General features: G+C 45.9%; 1 pseudogene; it reads right to left on the minus strand.

The window, feature by feature from the left end:
• LOC107118686 overlaps positions 1 to 21,631 on the minus strand; it is a 43,244-nt pseudogene that overhangs the window by 13,987 nt on the left and 7,626 nt on the right.

Below are 21,631 nucleotides of genomic sequence, written 5' to 3' on the forward strand. Positions count from 1 at the left end.
TTCCCTTTAACCCTTCCTCTCTTGGATTGAGTTGCACCCGAAAGGCCAAGAAGGGCCACGCAGGAGTGGCGGCTGGAGAGCGATTCGGAGCAGCGACCTGAAGGCGGAGAGCTCTCTGCTCCCTCCCAGTGTCACCTTTCCACCGGGATGTTCCTACGATTATTAATGGCAAATTCTGTTTGGGCAGGAAAACCCTACGCTCTGCTTCTCTGATGGTTAAACAAGCCGAGAGCGGCTTTCTAGAGAAGAACATACACGGGAAAGCGCCCCCCGGTGGCTGCACCGCCTTCTTGCCGCGCGTGGCTTTCTCCCCATCCGCGAGTCTGCAAAATGGAAAGATGGGGGGCTTTAAAGCTTTGCCAACCTCCAGGTGGGGCCTGGAGATCTCCCGGAGTTACGGCTGATCTTCAGACTACAGAGCTCAGCTCCCCTGGAGAACATGGCTGCTTTGGAGGGTGGACTCTAGGGCATTATAGCCGACTGAGGCCCCTCCCCAGGGTCTGCCCCCCCCAAGGTCCAAGAATTCTTCGACCCAGAGTTGACAACCCTACTTTATCCTTGTGGCACAGGAGAAAGGGGCTGCTTTCTCTTACGAGTGAAGCAAGTTGGCCAAGAGAGACAATCAATGCTGGTGAAGAGAAGGAAACCCCCAAGACTAGAAGGGGGCTCCTTCTCAGGATTCGACTTTCCTTTTTCCCCTCTGGAAAAGCCACTGCACCCGCCCTGCTAGCAATTTCTGTTTTAAGGACACCCCTGCTGGATCAAACCAGTGACCCCTTCAGTCCCAGCAGCCCAGGGCTACCATCTTGATGTGATGATTGTGTATCCTGTCTCACGCAGTGGCCAACTAGTTACTCTGGATGCCAATGACAGGGCCTAGAGGTTGAGGCCCTCCCCTAATGTTACCTTCTGGCACTGGGATTCAGAGATTGACTGCTTCTGAACATGCAGGTTCCTCTTAGTCACCACGGCTAGTGGCCACTGATAGACCTCTCCTCCATGCTCCATGAATCTATTTAATCCCCTTTTAAAGCTGTCTATGCTTGTGGCCAACACTACATTTTCTGGGCAGCAAATTCCACATTTTAATCACGCTTCTAACAAAGTATTTGTCCATCCAAAATCTCCTGCCCAACAACCTCATTGGATCCCCTTGAATTCTACTATCTCTGGAGAGGGTGAAAACGTTCTCTGTCCACTCCGGGCATAATTTTATAAATTTCTACCATGTCTATCATTCGATCGTCGTGTCCATCCCCCGTCCCCCCAAGTAGTGTTCTCTCTTCTAAACAGAAAAGTTCCAGACTCTTTTGCTTTCCCTCATAGCAGAGATGCTGTGTCGTCATCTTGGTTGCCCTCTTCCACCTCTGCATTGGCCTTTTATGTGACCAGGACCACACACAATATTCCAAATAAGGCCTTACCATAGATCTATATGTTTCTTGCCGTGAAATCCCAATGGGTCATCATATGTCAGTTGTGACCTGGACACTTTACACACACACACAAATACTAACTTGGCATTATTTTGTCAGACCCTGCTGTGTTCCCTTCTGTTTGCTTCCCTGGGGTCAACCTTCCACTTTTAAAAAGAAGACTTTTTGCCTTTTATGGCTTCCTGGACTGCAGCTGTCCTTAGCAGAGGCTCTCCGGCAGATAGGCCTGTCACCTGTTCATACATCATACAATATAGATTGTTCTCTGTTGTGCGATGGTGTTTACATACACGTATCATATTTTACTACATATGTTTTCTGAGGCTCAGCACAAGGCGACAATCCAAAGCCAGGTCTACCAATATAGTGGATTGGGGTGGATAGACCTGTTCTCTGGAGGTCAGGTCTACCAATGTAGTGGAAAGGGGTGGGTGAAAACTTGGCTTGATTCTGTTTTCTCTTATAACGTTTAAATTATTGTTACAACATAAATGTAATTTAAAATAATTTCTTCTGAAAGCTTTACAAGGTTATGGAAGTAATCTTCTAAAAAACTAGTTTACACAATAGTCAAATGTATACTCGCTCACAACTTTAATGCTCTAGCCTTTTTTGCTCATGAGGTAGAATTTCTGCTTACAACACTGCGGAGCTTAGAAGGAAAATTGCCAACCACTGTCACCAACCCCTCTCTCTCTCAGGTTCAGGGGCAGGACGTCACACTCACCACCCTTCTTGTTTCTTTTAAAATATCTAGAGGGCCATGACCATTGTACACCTCAGGTCCTTTCTCTCACTCCGACACTTCCATGGAGAGGGTAGCCTGGCCCCTTTTAATAACCAGCCCTCATTCACACCCCCTTGGAGCTGGGGCGCAAACACTGTTCCAATCACTCGCTGCCACCATTTATTCATCTCCTATAATATATAATCTGCAGGCTGTGGAAGGTCAGTAGTTCAGCAGTTCAAGACCCGGTTGCCGCATGATGGAGTGAGCGCCCATCTCTAGTTCCAGCTCCTGCCAACGAAATCAAGAAATTGCAAGTTGTCAGCGAGCTGCCATGGATCCCTGTGTGACCCTGCGAACTCTGACTGCAGAGTTCGTTTCCCCCCCTTCCCCTCCCAGGCTTCGCTTGTTCTTCATTATTGCTCGTTAGGTGCATTCCTTTCCATGTACGCTGAACCAGCTTGAAACTAGATAACGCCAAGGTCAGGGCTGGAGGTTGACGGGCTGTGGAGCTGCTTTAATTATTAGGCTTGAGAAACTGCAGTATGTTTATGTTATGGACCGTTATGTTCCCAGGGCTGGTTAGGCGGCAAAGAACCTGGATTTCCCGCACGCGGGAATTGGTCCCATTGGGTAGGGGCATCTTTAAGTGTGTTTATTATGTTGTAACCTTGTATTAGGTTTCATTCTTAACAATCCTGTTGTTCCTGATTCATCAACGCTTTTCAATAAATGCTACTTTGCTAACCCAAACGTGGATTTATTCGAATGACTGGTGGTCTGGACATTAGTAGATAAATAGGTACCACTTTGGTGGGAAGGTAACAGTGTTCCGTGCACCTTGGTGTTTAGTCATGCCGGCCACATGACCACGGAAATGTCTTTGGACAGCGCTGGCTCTTCGGCTTTGAAACGGAGATGAGCACCGCAACCCTAGAGTCGGACTCGACTGGCTTTCGAGCAAGGGAACCTTTACCTTTATACTATATAATAGACAAAGATGTGTGTGTGTGTGCTTCTTTCCGTTAGACATTCAGCCCACAGGGTTAAACCAAAACGAGATTTTAACTTTTATTTATGGTATGAACATAACACTGAAGAAAGTAAGATCGAATAAAAACATTTCACTTCCACTGAACTCAGGAACTGAGGTCCTATTCCTGCAAGTGAGATCCTTTGGTTAAAAATTGACTATTTCCAGCCTGCTCTAAGCAACTCTTCTGCACAGTTCTGCTCTGTCAGACATCCTCCTTTCCCCCCTCAAATCCCAAGCTGCCCAACTCCTCTGCTACTAATTCCCAAATACCTCCTTCCAGTTACTGAGTAAAATGGCTGGTCCCAGCTGTGCACCCAAGGTGAAGAGCCACAGCCTAGAGGCTCACACCTTCTGGTTCGGGCCTCCTTTTAAATATGCAACAGCTCCTAGCCCGTAAAGTTACTGTTGGCCAAAAGGTGTTGTTATATGTTAGTGCTGCTCCTGGTTTTCAGGTAAGCAACTGTCCTGTAGCAGCAGACCTCCTTCCAGTTACTGAGTAAAATGGCTGGTCCCAGCTGTGCACCCAAGGTGAAGAGCCACAGCCTAGAGGCTCACACCTTCTGGTTCGGGCCTCCTTTTAAATATGCAACAGCTGTAAATAACATGGGGAGACACAGAAAGGGAGTGGTTTGCCTCTTAGCATCCTTTTCACAGAACAAAGAGTCCAGACAGCTCACTTGGCACAAATCAGCTAGATCTACTCTGGCACAGGCCTCTTTTCCCTTTGGGTTGCAGAATTATAAGAAGAAAGGTGCCATCTGTCCTTTCCCCTTATAAATCCACAACTAAAGTGGCTGGAGAGTTACATTAAAAAAAAATTAAAGCTGGGAACCAGTACATAGGTGCAATACATCATTATGACATTACAGCACTATAATGGTCTAGGAATTCCTCCTTTTAAAAAAAAGTCCCCTGAAGCATGAATGTGAATGGCAACTGGTGATGGAAGGCTGAGGGAGGACTCTACAGATGTGGACAGGACATACAAAATTTTACATCTATCTGTCCACACAGCATCCAGATGTATCAGGGGGGAAAGGATGATGTCATGTGGATGCTCCTGAAAACACAACTACTGTAAGGAAGGCACAGGTACAGGAAAACATCTGTATGAGAACAATTCAGAAAACCCAGAAGGTCAGGCCCAGGAAGACACCCCAGCTGCTCACAGGAATCTTTGAAAATACACAGTCCCTCCCAAAACAGGCAGCACACCACTTCCAGTATCATCTACATCACCCACAAATGAAAGGACCATCTTTTTTGAGGGAAGACAGAACTTCAGTCTTCATCCCACCATATGCTGAACTGAGACACCACTTGAAAAAAACAAACAAAACCCACAGCCTCCTTAGGACCTGGTCAAAAAATACAATGATGTGTACCAACAACATAGTTTCTTGGAAACCATGCATAATGATTACATAAACATGTTATAAGCATAGGAGACCAGGTGAAACTCCAAAGGCCAAGGGAAAAGTGCAGCCCTCTTCTAGCACCACCTGCTGGTTCCACTCCTCCAACACCAAGTGGAAGCACCACAGATTTGAATAACACAGTCCTGACCCAGCTAAGCAGTAGAAGACAGATACCAGCATCATTGGGAGAGCAAGTTACAAATATGGCCAATACAAACATACACCTTGACGGGCCAAGCTCTTTGCACTCAGGCAACAGGGAGAGCTGCCATACCCAGCTTAGAAGCCATTTTGAGAAAGGTCTGAATAGCATAGACACCATGAAGTGGAGATGCCAAAGAAAATCACTTTCCCAAGTACAGAAAGCCACATACTAGTATAAACAAAGGAAGCATCAAGGGGTGTATTCCTTCAAAAGTGGATATAAAGCAGCTTCTGTAAATGCTGTTGGGATCATCTCCTTCTTCAAAGTGGCATTTACACTCTGGATGTCTCCTTGGCCAGCATGCTTGCTAGGGTTTCCCCCAAGTGTGGATTCTTCAATGTGAAGCAAGGTTTGAGCTGTCACTGAAGTTCTTTCCACACTCTGAGCTTTAATATAGGATTGCCCTGTGTGGATTTTTTGATGCAGTACAAGGCTTGAAGTGACACTAAAGCTCTTTCCACCTTCTGAGGATTGATATGGTTTTTCCTTTGTGTGCATTCTTCGATGGTAAGCAAGGCCTGATCTGTCACTGAACTTCTTTCCGCAATCTGAGCACTGATAGGGTTTCTCCCCGGTGTGGATTCTTTGATGCGAAGCAAGGCTTGAGCTACTACTGAAGTTCTTTCCACAATCTGAGCATCGATAAGGTTTCTCCCCTGTGTGGATTCTTTGATGGGAAGCAAGACTGGAACTGCTACTGAAGCTCTTTCCACATTCTGAGCACTGATATGGTTTCTCCCCAGTGTGCATTCTTCGATGGTATGCAAGGCCTGACCTGTCACTGAACCTCTTTCCACAATCTGAGCACTGAAACGGTTTCTCCCCGGTATGGATTCTTTGATGGGAAGCAAGACTCGAGGTCTGACTGAAGCTCTTTCCACATTCTGAACACTGAAATGGTTTTTCCCCTGTGTGGATTCTCTGATGGGAAATTAAGTACTCCTTCCGACTGTATGTCTTTCCACACACTGAGCATTTATATGGTTTATCTCCTGTGTGGATTCTTTGATGGGTGAAAAGGTTTGAGCTGACACTGAAGCTCTTTCCACACTCTGAGCAAATATATGGTTTCTCCCCAGTATGGATTCTTTTATGGCAAGCAAGGCTTGAGATCTGACTGAAGCTCTTTCCGCATTCTGAGCACTGATATGGTTTCTCCCCAGTGTGGATTCTTCTATGTGAAGCAAGGTTTGAGCTGTCACTGAAGCTCTTTCCACACTCTGAGCATTGATAAGGTTTCTCCCCAGTGTGGATTCTTTGATGGGAAGTGAGCTGCTCCTTCTGACTGAAACTCATTCCACACTCTGAGCATTTACATGGTTTCTCCCCTGTGTGGATTCTTTGATGACAAGCAAGGTTTGAGATCTGACTGAAGCTCTTTCCACACTCTGAGCATTTATATGGTTTCTCCCCAGTGTGGATTCTTTGATGGGAAGCAAGGCTTGAGCTGAAACTAAAACTCTTTCCACACTCTAAGCATTTATATGGTTTCTCTCCTGTGTGAATTCTTTGATGGTATGCAAGGCTTGATTTGTCACTGAAGCTCTTTCCACACTTTGAGCATTTATATGGTTTGTCCCTAGTATGAATTCTTTGATGAGAAGCAAGGTGTGAGCTCTGATTGAAACTCTTTCCACACTTGGAGCATTGATATGGTTTCTCCCCAGTGTGGAGTCTTTGATGGGAGGTGAGGTGGTCCTTCCGACTGAAGGTCTTTCCACACTCTGAGCATTTATATGGTTTCTCCCCTGTGTGGATTCTTTGATGGGAAAAAAGGTTTGAGCTGACACTGAAGCTCTTTCCACACTCTAAACATGTATATGGTTTCTCCCCCGTGTGGGTTCTTTGATGGTAAGCAAGGCCTGATGTCTGACTGAAGCTCTTTCCACAGTGTGAATGGTTTCTCTCCTGTGTGAATTCTTTGATGGTATGCAAGGCTTGATTTGTCACTGAAGCTCTTTCCACACTTTGAGCATTTATATGGTTTGTCCCTAGTATGAATTCTTTGATGAGAAGCAAGGTGTGAGCTCTGATTGAAACTCTTTCCACACTTGGAGCATTGATATGGTTTCTCCCCAGTGTGGAGTCTTTGATGGGAGGTGAGGTGGTCCTTCCGACTGAAGGTCTTTCCACACTCTGAGCATTTATATGGTTTCTCCCCTGTGTGGATTCTTTGATGGGAAAAAAGGTTTGAGCTGACACTGAAGCTCTTTCCACACTCTAAACATGTATATGGTTTCTCCCCCGTGTGGGTTCTTTGATGGTAAGCAAGGCCTGATGTCTGACTGAAGCTCTTTCCACAGTGTGAGCATTGATATGGTTTCTCTCCAGTGTGGATTCTTCGATGGGAAGCAAGGTTTGAGCTGTCACTGAAGCTCTTCCCACATTCTGAGCACTGGTATGGTTTCTCCCCAGTGTGTATTCTTTGATGGCATGTTAGGTTCTCCTTTTGAGTAAAGCTTCTGCCACACTCTGAACATTTATATGGTTTCTCCCCTGTGTGTATCCTTTGATGTGACGCAAGATTTGATTTGTCACTGAAGTTCCTTCCACACTCTGAGCATTGGTGTGGCTTTTCAACTGTCTCCAAACTTTCATGTAAAATAAGATTGTTTCCCAAACTACAACTCTGTCTGTATGCCAATGAATTCATCAGTTTCTCCCCATTCATAATTGCTTGTTGGGCAAAACCTCTTGACATGCCAACTGAGAATTCTGTGGTTCCTTTATGACTTTGTTCTTTAACTGGAGTTCTATGGGAATCACAACATTCAGAAGCTACAAATTTATTCATCCCTTGAAGTTTGGCTTCCATCTTCCTTCTCTGCTGTTTCCCCCTTCTCTTTATCGAACCCTCTGTTGGAGTAAAAACAGACAAATTAACATCAGTGAACAAATCCATTATGTCCCATCTGTTGTAAATAGTCAAAAATTGTTTAATACTCAGACTATTTGATGGATCTTGCTCTATTGGAAAGAAGAGATTTCTTTGCTTTTTAAAAATACTTTATTCTAAGGGAAAAGGTACACGGGATTGCTACAAATTAACAAAGCACTAAGAGCTACATTTCTAAGCTTCCTATACTGAAGACAAGCACACACGTAATGGAGATTTCCTCCTTCTTCTTGACCCCTAGAAAGGAAGTCACCTGGAACAAATGACCAATCTGCATCAAAATAGAAGTTACTTTTCCCGGGCAAATCCCCCATTGGCTTAGTGCCAGGTATCCCTTCCAGGTCAGTCTAAACAATAGCAAACTAGGAATACAAGTTAACCCTATAATGACTGAATCAGACCTTGTAAACACAAACATTTCCAACACCATCATCATGTTTCAGTGACATGAGTAGGATTCCCTCTAGGCAGTCCTCAATAAATACCCAGGGTTCTTGGGTTAAAAAAAATTAACTACTACAGATAACTGGGTACCACCTATAAGGCAGAATGAACACAGAATTTAGGAAACACCATGAGCAGTATTTTGCTAGCTAATCATATAATTACAGAGCATCTATATTTTCCACCTGGAAATGGGCCCCAGATTAAGAAGTTGGACCCAGATGTTTATTTCCAAGGCTGGACACTGAGCTGATTTTTCCATTCCTAGACTCTTAACTGGGGATGTCATTTTCCAATTCCAAACAGATAAGCCTGTATCAAATTAAAAACATATTTATCATTTTCTAACATGTTTAATACAGCCTGATATGACACAGACATTTGGCCCCAAGTTTGTCACAAATCATCTATAACCTCATTATGATCCCACTTTCAATGCTTATAGAGATCTCCACTTTCCTTCCCAGCCTTTCTTCTGAAAAAGATTTTAGTGGGTGACATTTAACTACACTTTGGAAGGAGAACTCACTTCCTGATATAGGAAAAATTAACCTGCCACACTGTTGAAAAGCTACTTGACAACTTCTCTGAATCAATGGATCTTTCCCTTCTGTTAGCTTGGTGGTGAAGCCAGCTTTGGACCTCTGAAATCCTTATTTGAAGAAAAAGAACCCGACAGACACACGAGGTGTACTTTTAGCAGTTATGACAGAAAGAAATATTTACAGATTCCAAATCACCCTGTCTGCATAGGCTCACATCTCTCCTGTAAGTGGAAAAGAACAGAACGCAATATATTCTTCATCCTTGAAATCAGATCTCCTGTGGGGACTAGTTATGTGAATGAGGAGTAGCAGATTTGTTGCCTCTGCTCGGTTCAGTGTGTTTGGAAAGGCAAACGGCAGAGGAAAAGTGGGGGTGGGGGTAGACAACGAACAGGGTAAGGACACTTTAATCAGGAAGCCACCCGAAAGGCAATCTAAGGGGCAGCTTCTTACATTTAAGTTGGAGGGTATCTAATGCAGCTCCAGCCAAGGGATGCTAGACAGAGGTGCTTTGTCCTTGTAAGGAGACCTCTCAGTCCTGCTAACACACAAGACAGAGAGAGAAATTTCAGGGGTGAGAGCATAATTAAAACCACCCTTTAGCATTCCCAGCTGCGTTTGAGTCTCTTATTCTTACCATTAATGCTTTAGAGATATTGCTGTCGTGGACACCGAATGAATAGCTACACATGAATTTTACAGCTGAACAACAAAGAATGCCCAAGGAACAGAGATATATGGTGGATCTGTCCCCAATGACACCCCTGTGGTGCAATGCTCCCTCTAAACTGTGGAGTCTTGTGAGCAAAAAATCTACTTTGTGAGCTACTGGCATTAAAGCTGTGAGCGATTGATTTGGCTACTGCATAGATTAGTTTGCTCTGGAGCCACCCTTCCTGAGCAAAGACAAAAATGTGTGAGCCAGAGGCTAAGAAATGGTGAGCTAGCTCACACTAACTCAGCTTAGAGGGAACACTGGCGATCACCCAACAATATCAGAAATTTCCACTTTCAGTACTGGCCAACAAAACTGCAGCAGTGGAGCCATACCCAGAAAAGCCAGGTTCCTGCCATTCTCCATCATGACCTTCCTGTGCAGAGACTTTTGGGGCAGATCCAGCAAAGCCCACTCCTCCTCTGAGAAGTACACAGCCACATCCTCAAAGGTCACCAGACCCTGAAAAAGAGAAGAAAATGGTTTCTAGTAAAGGTAAAGGTTCCCTTGCTTGAAAGCCAGTCGAATCCGACTCTAGGGTTGCGGTGCTCATCTCCGTTTCAAAGCCAAAGAGCCAGCGCTGTCCGAAGATGTTTCCATGGTCATGTGGCTGGCATGACTAAACACCAAGGTGCACGGAACGCTGTTACCTTCCCACCGAAGTGGTGCCTATTTATCTACTTGCAATTTCTTGCTTTCAAACTGCTAGGTTGGCAGGAGCTGGAACTAGAGATGGGAGCTCACTCCATCATGTGGCACCCGGGTCTCGAACTGCTGAACTACTGACCTTCCACAGCCTGCAGTTCAGCATCTTAACCACTTGAGCCACCACTCATTTCTACTCATACATATATATAATCTAATCGGAGAGGGAAAGCGAGGTGGTGGGGAGAAGTTCCTCTGTAGTGTTCACTACTTGCCTGGGGAGAAGACCAGACAGAAGCAAAGGGAAAGACTCCCTCAACTGCAGGGAGTGGTGCAAGAGACAGGAGTACCAGGGGTGTTGCAAGACCGTCTCCTTAAGAATCCCCTCCCTACCTTATCTGATTGCACCAGTGATACTTCTGCTTCATCACGAAGAGGGGGAGGCCCAGAACAACCTGCGAGGGACAGAAGAGAGGTTGCAAGATATTTATGCTGCTGATTTCCTGGCTCAATTCCAGGGGCTGGTCCTCACTTCTAGAGGAACCCATCTCAGTTTCTCCCATTTTTATTAAGGTCATATGGCTTCCCTCCCAAACGGAAAACCTCCCTCTCTCCCTCTTCTGCAACTGATTTATTCTGAACGTATTGGTTCATATTCTTCCGTTCTTTAGATCTGCATTGCTGAGCCTTTCAACTCACTTATCTCTAGACTGCCTTTCTAATACCAGATCCAAAGAAATAAAAACAGTAGAACCCCAGAAAACAGTGGTGCTAAATCAACAGTAGTTAACATAGTTTCATCCATCAGAATCACAGACATGGCATAAAATGGCCCCAAATGAAACCACCTCCTTTTCATAAAAGATGACCAGCCCCTTGTTTGCTATACAAAACACAAGTTTCACACACACAGAGCTGCAAGGAATAAAGTTTTAAAAAATATGCAACTGACACCTTAGGAACATTACAACAAAATATTGCTACAATCTACTTGATTTCAGCTTTTATTTATTAAAAAAAAAACCTAGCCTTTTTATTGCTGAGTTATAAGGGGAAATGTTTTACCCACACTATTCTCCTTGTACCTCTGTTACAAAAATGATTGGGTTATTGCAGTGTACTATCTCTGGATCTGCCCTTGAAGACTGTCCAGAAACTACAACTGGTACAGAATATTGCAGTGAGCTCGCTGAGTGGAGTGGGCCATAATGGCAAACCACTCCGCTCGTGTTTCAGCTATGCTGGTTTCCACTTTGCTTCAGGGCACAATTCATCTACAAAGCTTGCAACCAGTGAAACTTAAGTACTACCTGCTTTGCACTGAACCTACCCAACCATTATGGTTCATTCTGGAAGCCTTGCTTAAGGGAGCCCTGAGTTTCGACACTGGCAATATGAGAAATGGCCTTTTTTAACATAGCACCAAACCTGTGAAATTTCACTGACAGGGAGATTCACCTATTCCCCCTGCTAGTGGGTAAAGACTTTTTTGTTTGTCTAGAATGCCCTTTAGGATCAAATTGGGTGGGGAAATGGGATAGAAACATTTTCTAAGCTCTCATGTAAAGGTAAAGGTTCCCTTGCTCGAAAGCCAGTCGAATCCGACTCTAGGGTTGCAGTGCTCATCTCTGTTTCAAAGCCGAAGAGCCAGCGCTGTCCGAAGACGTTTCCGTGGTCATGTGGCCGGCATGACTAAATACCAAGGTGCACGGAATGCTGTTACCTTCCCACCGAAGTGGTACCTATTTATCTACTTGCAATTTCTTGCTTTCGAACTGCTAGGTTGGCAGGAGCTGGAACTAGAGACGGGAGCTCACTCCGTCTTGCGGCACACTCGGGTCTCGAACTGCTGAACTACCGACCTTCCACAGCCTGCAGTTACGCGTCTTAACCACTTGAGCCACCGCAGCATGAGTAAAGTGATGTAATGTAATGTGAACCGCTAAGAGCCATTAGGGGGTGAGCGGTATACAAATGTAATAATAATAATAATAATAATAATAATAATAATAATAATAATAATAAAGGTCATTTCATCAGGTACAAATGTGACTGAAGTACCATCAGCTGTTATAGCCTGGTCAGAAGGTGGGAAAGGTGTGACAAGGAAGAGCCAATGGAAGTCAGAAAGAATTACAATGCAAAGTGAGAGAAGTGAAAGCAGCTTGATCAGAGCTAGGAGATAGGCCTACAGGTGGCACATGCAGACAATCAGCACCTGTAATAAGAATCCCATGTCCGTCTTCAACCTTAGAGGGGTCCATCGTCCTGTTAATGAATTCTATTGCAGCAACTCGCATTGTAATCTCCCTTTGCAGCTTCTCTTTAGGAGAACTGCCACTCTTGGGTCAGCAACTGAATGTCCTGTAAGATTAAAACGTTCTCCCTTGGATTTCTGAGTATTAAGATTTTTAGTGTCAGGTTTATGTCCATTTATTCTTTTGCTTAGGAACTGGCTTGTGTGTCCAACATACCAAGTAGAAGGGCATTATTGACACTTGATGGAAGATGGGCAAGTAAATCAACTACCACAACAGACTAACAGAGCTACCCTCATCACCTGAGGCTAGATGGGTGGCATCCCGGCAAAAGGCTTCTTATAATGACACCAAAAGTCTGGCGTGCCCTCCCCAGGGAGATTCATTGGTTTCCCTTTATCACTATCTTCCACCACTGGGTGAAAACTTTGTTCTGTCTGGCATTGACCCTTCTTTCCGTTTATGTACTGAACTTTATATTTTTAAAAAATTCTATAGCTACTTACCTACCTACCTACCTACCTATCTAGTACTGCTTATATAGCGATAGCCTTGAGCAGAAAATAAAATTATAAAATAAGATAATGACTTACTTAGTGTGATTCTTCTGTTACTGAATTATTGCCCCCATAAATTTTGCCACAGAGGGAGTAACAAAATCATTTATATCCAACAGCAACTACCTCACCTGTGCCCTTGTTCTGTCAGATGCCTCAGTGGACATTTCTTTATTTCTATGTAAAGGAGTAATTAATCTAGCCCTCAGCTCTTTAAATATGGGACCCTCCATAATCGTACGTTCAATTGTTTCAATTTTACTATGTAAGCATATATGTATGTATGTATTTTTTTAAAGTTGGTTTTAATGTTCACCTTCCAGAGGGCCCTAACTGGCAGCCTAAAAATAAAAATGAAATTTAAAAGAGCAATTACTTTTTAAAAGCTGGCAATGAGAAGATTGTTGCAACAGATTTTTAATGATGCCGATGACTGATTAATATTTTTTAAGGCTGTCAGGAATCACGTGGCGGGGGTGGGGAGATGGCAGCAAGGGTCTGAGGCAAGGAAAAATGGATCTGCAAGTAGCAAGGCCTTTGCATTCAGACAGAAGTCGTGAGAGCTAAATGGAGCGTCATTGCCATAAGGAAAGAACAAAGGCCGACTTCAGGAAAGGAGACCAAACTGTAACCTGCCCTCTTGGTCCTTACCCAACAGTGTGGTACTTCCGTCACCCTTCAATGGAATCACCCTGAAAAGTGAACTCCCCCTGGGATCTGATGGATCCTCCTCTGCCTCAGGGAAATCAGCAGCCCCTTCGGACAGCCCCTGAAACAGCAGAGAAGGAGCAGGGAGAGAGATGAGGAAAAGAATGTCATCCCAAGCTGGGACAGGAGGGATCAGAAGAGGGTATTTTTTGACTGATTTCCAGAGAAAGTTTGGCACTTGGGGTTCCTGTGGCAACTAAGATAGTTCCCAGACAAAGCACACACTCACCTGCCCTTCCTGCTTCTTGGCCTCCGCTTGGCTCAGGAGGAACCCTTCTGCCAGGGCCACTGCCTGGGAAGTGGTGTCTGGCCTGCATTCCCTCACCCAGCTCTCCATCTCCAGGGGCAGGATGCTCAGGAATTGCTCCAGGATGACCAGGTCCAGCATCTGCTGCTTGCTGTGCCTCTCCGGCTTCAGCCACCGATGGCAAAGATGGTGGAGTCGGCTGCAAACTTCTCGGGGGCTGTCGGCCTCTGCGTAGTGAAAGCACCTGAAGCGCTGGAGCTCTGTATCTGAGCTGGATGTGTCCTTACTCGGGATCCTGGGTTCAGATCTCTCCCAGAATGCCTCATTCTTTACAGCCTGGAGAGGAGGTCTGTGTGCTGATTCAGGGACAGACAATTCCCGCTAAAAAAAAACCGCTCTGCCATCTCATCAAGTCAGCTCCAGACCTGAGCTCCTTTCTTGGCGAAACGTTCTTCTGTCAAGGCCAGGACTAGCAAATGGGGTGGGGCCGCTCAGTCCTGTAAAGACAACAAGGTCTTTTGTGAGCATACTGTGACCCTCCCCAGACAGGGGAGCACAGAGGCTCCTTCTTACCATCACAACTCCTTCTCCGTTAATTCATTCATGGCTCAGGTGGTTAAGACGCTGAACTGCAGGCTGTGGAAGGTCAGTCGTTCAGCAGTTCGAGACCTGAGTTGCCGCATGACGGAGTGAGCTCCCGTCTCTAGTTCCAGCTCCTGCCAACCTAGCAGTTCGAAAGCAAGAAATTGCAAGTAGATAAATAGGGACCACTTCGGTGGGAAGGTAACAGCGTTCGGTGCGCCTCGGCGTTTAGTCATGCAGGCCACATGACCACGGAAAACGTCTTCGGACAGCGTTGGCTCTTCGGCTTTGAAACGGAGGTGAGCACCGCAACCCTAGAGTTGGACTCGACTGGCTTTCGAGCAAGGGAACCTTTACCTTTACCTTAAGCCAGTGTCTGCCACTCCATTCCCAGAAAACAAATCCCACAAGTGGACTTTCTCTTCGTCTCATCTGTCTTCCCTCTACTGTGCTTTGACTGCATTGCATGAGGGACTTCTGGTATTATGAAAAGAGGGAGAGAAAGATTTTGCTCCCCACTTTCTCCACATGCAATTGCCTAAGTCTCTATCATATCTTTTCTCTGTCAGCTGCACCCTAAATGACACCCCACGTGCTACAGCCTTTTCTCCTAGGGAAGATGCCATGGCCTCTCAATTATTTCGAGTGCCCTTTACAGCACCTACCAGAAGCCAAGAAACATACACATTTGCAATAGCGCTGAACTAACTTTTATGTATAGTCATTATTTTATTTACGTTATTCATAGTCTGCCCTTTTTGTTGAGACTCAACATGACAAATATTTCATTTTTCCTAACAATCCCTAGAACAGAATTGGTCCTTTCCACAGCTTCTCTGCACTGTTTTCATCAATTTATCCACCCACGGTTAAGATCCCTCTCTCTGTCCATCACCATCTGCTCAGACCCCACAGTGTATATCAGTGACCTGACTGGATTACTGCAATGTCCTCTATGAGGAGTTGCCTTTGAAGACATTTCGAAAGCTTCAGTGAGTACAAGCTAGACTCTAACAGTTATTAATCTGTTTCTGGGCCTAGTTCAAAGTGCTCATTATTACATTCACGGCCCTTTAGCATCTGAGACCAGGATACTGAAAGGATTGCCTGTTGCCACAGGAACCCAACAGTCAGTTAAGATCCTCCTTGATGGCTCCGCTCTCTGAAGAAAGAGGCGGGGCCTTCTCTGCTGTGGGTCCACAGTTCCAGAAATCCCTCCTCACATCTACTTCGCAGGCACTGAGCCTTTGATGGTTTGGCTCCAGCTCCAAAATAGTCATCTTAATCCAGGTTCCTTGTTAACATGCACTTTAGTTACCACCCCTTAGCACTTTACCAACTTTTAGTACAACATTCAAAGACAGGCTTGTTATTGGTGTGTTTTTTTTAAATGAAGTAAGGTTCTATTGTTTTTAACAGGAATTCTATTACTGTCCATTTGTAAGCCACTTTGGAAACTATAGGTTAAGAGTATGGGATAGAAATATTTACAACACATCAAAGTGAAATTGGGAGTTTTGGCTTTGACTGTGTATCACTTTAAATGTATTGCATTTATTTATTGCTTTTTATTTTAATTATAACAAGCAAACATTTCCTTTAACAACAGGTATGGCATACAGTTGACCTGAACTTATTGCATAATTAAAATGGCAATAAGGCACATGCTCCCATCTTTACAAAACTGTCACTCTGAAATTGTTCATGAACACCTTTATGAATCCCAGGGGTAAACATACAACAGAAGAATCCCTTAAATAAAGCTTAACAACTGTTGCTGTACCTTGCTGTTCCAGCAACTGATATACAGAAACAACATTTGTATGCATTTCTGTAGTGACCAGACTTTACATATCTACAGTTGTGATCCTGTTTATAATCAGTATATCCCAAACCTTATGCCACCATTGTCTAATTAACAGAATTTCTTCTGCTGTTTCCAGACTTAAGCCAGTATCATTCTGGTTGCAATAATTAGGCATTTTATCAAAACTTCATGTTTTCCCCCCAATCCAAGAGGGACCTCAATTAATAGACAGATCATTGGTGTAAAATCAATGGCAAAACCCAATACATTCACTGCCTATTTATGTATTAAATTCCAGAAACGTTGCCCTAATGGACAAGACCACCATAGGTGAAAAAGTACCTTTTTCTTTTTTGCATTTCCAACATAAACCTGAATCAGATTTTAAAAATTTTTTATAGCAGCAGAACAGGCAAGGAAAAGCAGACTTCAGGATTTGCCTTGCCCCCCATGGCAGCTCTACCTCCCCATACCCCTGTGCTTGCTGCAAGCAGATGCTGCAACATCCTTCGCTTCCAACAAAGTGAATCTGTACTGAGAGTGCTGTACTCAGAGTGTAGTCCCTCAGCTTGTGCTTTTGGTATAGTGGTTAGGAGTGCGGACTCTAATCTGGGAGAATCGGGTTTGAATCCCCACTCCTCCACATGCAGCTGCTGGTGTGACTTTGGGTCCATCATAAGTTCTCTCAGAGCTGTTATCTCAAGAGCAGTTCTCTCAAGAGCTCTCTCAGCCCCACCTCAGCCCCACCTACTTCACAAGGTGTCTGTTGTGGGGAGGGGAAGGGAAAGGAGACTAAGCTGCTCTGAGACTCCTTTGGGTAGTGAAGGTATAAATCTTCTAATTATTTTGCTTACTTCATTTATACCCCCACTTTTTTGCCAGAGTGGCGTACTATTCTCACAACAACTCTGTGAGGTAGGTTAGGCTGAGAGTGAATGACTTGTCCAAGGCCACCTTGCAAACCTCCATGGCAGAATGGGGATTCAGACAAGGCTCTCTCCCCTCTGGATGGTAGTCTAACACTCTAACGACTACACCGCATTAGCCCAATCTGGCTCAGGGCCTTTGCATGAAGGGAGAGAGGGTATAAGCTTCTCCCCCCCATCCCTGTGAAGTTTTTCCATAACTGCCAAAACCCCTGGAAGCCACTACTTGCCCCACCGAGGGAACTTATGTGTACCCCCATCAATACCCACCAGTATTGCCGATTCAGGCTTCAGAAAGCCCTGGGGATTTGGGGGCAATGCCTCTGCAGGGCAAAATTTGGGGAGGCATGTTGCTTCCATAGAGGCGATTCTGCATTGGCTTTTCCCTTCGTTGTTTTACAAAACCCACGTTGGAACAGAAATTCCCCTCTGCATTGCATGCTGCTTTGACTGTCTTTGATCACTGACTTTTATGGTACCCTCTACACTGCATGCTGCTTTTGCTTTCTTTGATCATCGGATTTTATGGTACCCTCTGCATAGATTTATGACCGTTCAGGGGTGACTTTGCAGTCAGTAGGGCATTGCCCCCGGAGTATTCAAATGTGGTTTTGAGCGGCACTTTTCCCTCCCAGTTGAGAAAATGTGGAGCGAATGCGAGATGCAGAATCGCCCCGTAGGAGACACAGAAGTCCTACAACATCCACCCCCAGCAGCCACTCTGGGACTTCTGTTTCTCCAAAACTGCCTAACAGCAGCCCGAATAGCCCAAGTTTGTCAGATCTCGGAAGAGAATCGAGGTCAGCCTCGGTTAGCCCTGAGATCACCAAGCAAGACGGGGGTTGCTCTGCAAAGGAAGGCAACGGCAAACCATCTCGGCTCACCTCAAGCTTTGAACACCCCGCGAGTCGACTGCGACCCGACCACACGTCATTCGTTCATTCGGATCCCTGCTCTTCATCGGGTTTAGCTCCTAAGCGGTCTTTCCCGGGTCCTGTCCCCAAGAAACTCGCCCGCCCGCCAGCCGTCCACGGCCCCCGCCTTCCCTGCAGCCGCACCCATCCAGACAACATCTGCCTCCCGCCAAAGACCCCGTCTAGGATGGGCGGCGCCCCCTCGTCCTCCACTGCATCACCATCAGCCTGGCCACCTTCTCATTTTCCTGCAGCCCCGGGATTCCCCGTCTCCTAAAGCGCATCACGTTCAGCTCACCAGATCTGCCCGGCTCGGAGCACAGGACGGTGCTGCACGCGCGGCAGAAGATAAAAGCCCGAGTTCCCACAATGGGAGGGGGGCTGGAAGTGACTTCAGAACCTTCCCTCCCGCTTCTCTAGGAATCCAGACTCGCTCCCTTTAACCCTTCCTCCCTTGGATTGATTGACTTGCACCCAAAAGACTCGGATTGATCGGAGGTCCTGGTGTGGACACGCCTCCCTCTTTCGCCTTTCAGAGGGGATGTTGCTTTGGCGATTGCTGCAAACCCTATTTGGCTCCAGACAACAGCGAGAGACACATCTCCTGCAGGGCGACTGAGCTTCAGTCCTCTCCGACGGTGGAATGAACGGTTGCCAACCACCGGGGGTGGTGGTATCTGTTTTCCTAAATAGGCTCAGTTGGGTAGCCGTGTTGGTCTGAAGCAGAAGAACAAAGATGGAGTCGAGTGGCACCTTGAAGACCAACAGTTTTATTCCTCGTATAAGCTTTCCATGTGTGTAAAAGGTAAAGGTTCCCTTGCCCAAAAGCTAGTCGAGTCCGACTCTAGGGTTGCGGTGCTCATCTCCATTTCAAAGCCGAAGAGCCAGCGCTGTCCGAATACGTTTCCATGGTCATGTGGCCGGCATGACTAAACACCAAGGCGTACGGAACGCTGTTACCTTCCCACCGAAGTGGTACCTATTTAGCTACTTGCAATTTCGAACTGCTAGGTTGGCAGGAGCTGGAACTAGAGACGGGAGCTCACTCTGTCATGCGGCACACCCGGGTCTCGAACTGCTGAACTACTGACCTTCCACAGCCTGCAGTTCAGCGTCTTAACCGCTTGAGCCACCGCAGCTCCATGTGTGTGCAGGATGATAATGGGAGCTGCTGCGCCAAAGGTGAAGGGCATCAAAGCATTCTGGGCCAGATTATCTCTTCCTGGGTGCCCCTAGGCTGTTCACACACTCTCAGCCTGACCCACCCCACAGGGCTTCTGTTGTGAGGGGGGAAAAGAAAGACAGGACAGGAGAATTATGTTAGCCATTTTCGGTCTGCCTGGATTAACTCTATGATTTTTAAAATGGATGTGTTTGTCTGTGTGTCTTGGTTTGCAAAATCCTTGCTTTGAACACCAGCAGCTTTACGAAGAGGCTCAAGAGTAGGAGACAGAGGAAAACTATTTATTTAAGTGCCTCGTGGCAGTATAATCAATGTGGTATATAATGACAAAGCTTACTACCTGTCACATTCTGTGCCCTTTCATTGTTTTGGAGAAGAGGGAGAGTTGGTCAGTGGTAGAGCACCTACTTGGCATGCAGACGGTCCCAGGTTCAATCCCCGGGATCTCCAGTTAAAAGACCCAGACAGTAGGTGATGTGAAAGACCTCTGCCTGAGACCCTGGAGAGCCACTGCCAGTCTGTGGTCCTGTCCATACGAGGCCTTTTGGGCCGGGAGCGGGATGGAATGGGGGCGGAGCAAACGGGCACGATCCCACGGCAACATCTGGGAATCGTTGCCTGCCCGTCCCTGTTCCGTCCCAAACGGTGATACCGCACTGTAAAAAAGAACCACCTACCTAGGTGGTTGTATCCCTTGGAGTGGCTCAAGGCGGGCCGTGGGATCGGCCGGCGCGTCCTTGCGCCACCGCATCTCGGCCCCCAGCCATACTGCGCATGCTCGAGCATGCGCAGTTCAGCAGCCTCCCCCTCCCATTGGACTCTTGCTCCCCGGCATCTGATCGTGCCGGGGAGCGATGCGCCGCGGCTGAGGGGATCCCGCCGCGGCGTCTTAAGTTCGGTGCGGCTCTGATTTCAGCCGTCCCGTGTGGCAGCAGCCTGTGTAGACCATACTGGCCTTGATGGACCAAAGGTCTGTTTCAGTATAAGGCAGTTTCATGTGTGGGTCTGGCACAAGCCTGGGAGCACCCTAACCCCTGGGAAGAAGGGGGAGAGCTGGGGTATAGTCCTAAGGGAGGCACTGATAGGGATGTAAGGCAGGGTAAGGTGGGACTGCGGGGTACTCGAAGAACTGGCAGGGGGACTTACCGCCAGCACTAGGTCCCTGTGGAGGAAAGGTCTCCTCTGCTGGAGAGGTCTTCTTGGGAGAAAGGGTCTCCTCAAGAGTCAGTGAATGGAGGCAGGGATTGGGAGTGGCCATGGGAAGGGGGATATAAGGCCCCAGCAGGGTAAAGTGAAGGAGGAAGTGGCTGAGTAGGATAGGCTGGAAGTTGAGGAGGGGGGTAGTAGGTCAGGGCTGGTGTCACTATCATCTCATCTAAAACCAGGATTGCAACAGGTTGCCTCCTGGGACAATTATAGTCCAGATAACTCAAGGTTGCGTTCTGCAGGAAGGTTATAGTAGCCCGACGTGTGATTAAAAGAACTTTGAAAAGGACCCATGCCAAAAGCCAGTCTAGGACCTGAGTTGAGGCAGGCAGAAGACGGAAATGGAAATGGATCTCCAGTGGCACCTTTAAGACCAACAAAGGCTGCAGTCACACACACGAAATAATCCACTTTCAACGCACTTTCCATCTGGATTTTGCCAGTTCACTCTACAGTAAAAACCCAGTTTGAAAGTGCACTGAAAGTGGATTGAAATTGGATTATTTCAGGTGTGTGACCGCAGCCAAAGTTTTATTCAAGGTATTAGCTTTCATGTGCATGCACACTTCTTTAGATACATTGAAATGGAAGTTACCAGTCCATACATAAGTATGCACATGAAAGGATATACCCAGAATTAAACTTAGTTGGTCTTAAAGGTGCCACTGGACTTGAACTTTGTTTTATACAGATGAACACATTGCAGTTTGTTATGTTCACTGGCAAAGATTGTAAAGAAGCGCTTTGTGCCCCCAGAACTTCCATCAAAGCTTACTTCTAATGGGTTTGTGTTTTATCCAGGTATCCATGTTTTATCCATGTACAAAGGTTTCCAAATACCCTTTAAAGGCATAATTGTTTGGATACACGATATTTTTAATATGCTAGTTGTGATAATTTCATGCCAAGTAAAAATATCGATAGTCATATTTTATGTTCCTAAAGTAACGGAATGACTTTCAATCTGGAAAAGACAAAAGAAATGCTAATGTGGCATATTTTCCCATTTTTCTGAAAATTTCCATTTTTTTCCGAGCTTCAAAATTTCCAAAAAATTTACATCTCTGGGGGGAATGAAAGGGGTATGGAAACTCCAAACCACAGGAGAATTCTTATTACTATTATTCTAGAATGCAGCTCTGAGACCTGAAGTTTGAGTCCAGTGGCACCTCTAAG

The sequence above is a fragment of the Gekko japonicus genome, unplaced genomic scaffold (genome assembly GCF_001447785.1).
Source record: "Gekko japonicus isolate JY-2015 unplaced genomic scaffold, Gekko_japonicus_V1.1 scaffold5271, whole genome shotgun sequence".
Lineage (NCBI taxonomy): Eukaryota > Metazoa > Chordata > Lepidosauria > Squamata > Gekkonidae > Gekko > Gekko japonicus.